This window comes from Heterodontus francisci, chromosome 50, assembly GCF_036365525.1.
Source record: "Heterodontus francisci isolate sHetFra1 chromosome 50, sHetFra1.hap1, whole genome shotgun sequence".
NCBI classification, from domain to species: Eukaryota; Metazoa; Chordata; class Chondrichthyes; order Heterodontiformes; family Heterodontidae; genus Heterodontus; species Heterodontus francisci.
Genome location: NC_090420.1, coordinates 4393081 through 4394520, shown reverse-complemented (window position 1 = coordinate 4394520; position 1440 = coordinate 4393081).

Here is a 1440-nt window from a genome sequence, read left to right as displayed (position 1 = left end):
TCAGAATGGAGGGAGTAATACAGTAATGTCCTTGTTGTTGCAATATGTTCAATGTCAGACCCCGAGCTGACCGAGGGATGGGGCAATTTGTGACGTTCCTGTGGTTGCAATATTTGCAGTGTCTGACCTTGATCTGTCACAGGGACGTGGCATTTATGAGGTCCCTGTGGGGTGCTGTTTGTTTGGTGTATCACACTGACCTGTCCCAGAGAGCGGGAAGGTTGTGATGTCCTTGTGCGTTGCGGTCTGTTCAGTGTCTGACTCTGAGCTGTCCCATGGATGGGGCAGGGTGTGATATCCTTGTGCATGTCACACAGGCCCACTGGTGTGTGGTTCCATCCTGATGCCAAGAAACAGAGCCCCATCTCTGGGCAAAAAGTCTCACTTCTCAATGGGTGTCTCGAGAAGACACAGTGGCGCAGTGGTTAGCACCGCAGCCTCACACTTCCAGTGACCTGCGTTCGATTCTGGGTACTGCCTGTGCAGAGTTTACAAGTTCTCTCTGTGACCGCGTGGGTTTCTGCCGGGTGCTCCGGTTTCCTCAAACAGCCAAAGACTAGCATGTTGATAGGTAAATTGGCCATTGTAAATTGCCCCAAGTGTAGGTAGGTGATGGGGGAATTGAGGGGATGTGGTAGGAATATGGGATTAATGTAGGATTAGTATAAATGGGTGGTTGAAGGTCGGTACAGACTCGGTGGGCTGGAAGGGCCTGTTTCAGTACTGTATCTCTAAATAAATAAATAAGAAGGCTGAGGGAGTAAACCTGGACAGTAAATCCGGAGTGGAGTCCTGGAGGCGGTTACCTGTTACTTATCAGGCAGTTTCCAGCAACTCCAACAGCAGATCTGGTAACAAACAATACTGGTTTTTCCTTTCCTTTGGACAATACCAGCAATGCTGACAGGGGGTCCTGATGCTCAGGGTCTCCATACTATTTGCCCAGGCCTGTGCCCTAGAGAGGACACTCCAGCTTCGTGGTTAAACATGAGCACAACCCGGGAATGAACAGTTACTGATTATAAGCTCTCATTCAATTGGTGTAGAGTATGAGCGCCAGGGGTTACTTCGGACAGTGGGAGAGCTCTTTGTATCTCATTGGATAGCTACCATTCACTCCAAGCTACTCAGTTCCACTCAGCTGCTCGATCCCTTTCCTCCTGCAAGTTCCTTTGCTTCAAGTATCCATCCAATTTCCTTTTCAAATCATTGATTGTCTCTGCTTCCATTACACTCGTGGGTCAGGACATTACCACCCACAACATAAAAAAATTCCACTTCACCCAAGGATGGGAAATATTTATATCTTCTATATTTAGCGTATTCTCTATCTCTATGAGATAACATAAAAACTGACTTTAAAAGCTTCTATCGATATGTGAAGAGAAAAAGATTAGTGAAGACAAATGTGGGTCCCTTCCAGTCAGAAAAGGGGGAATT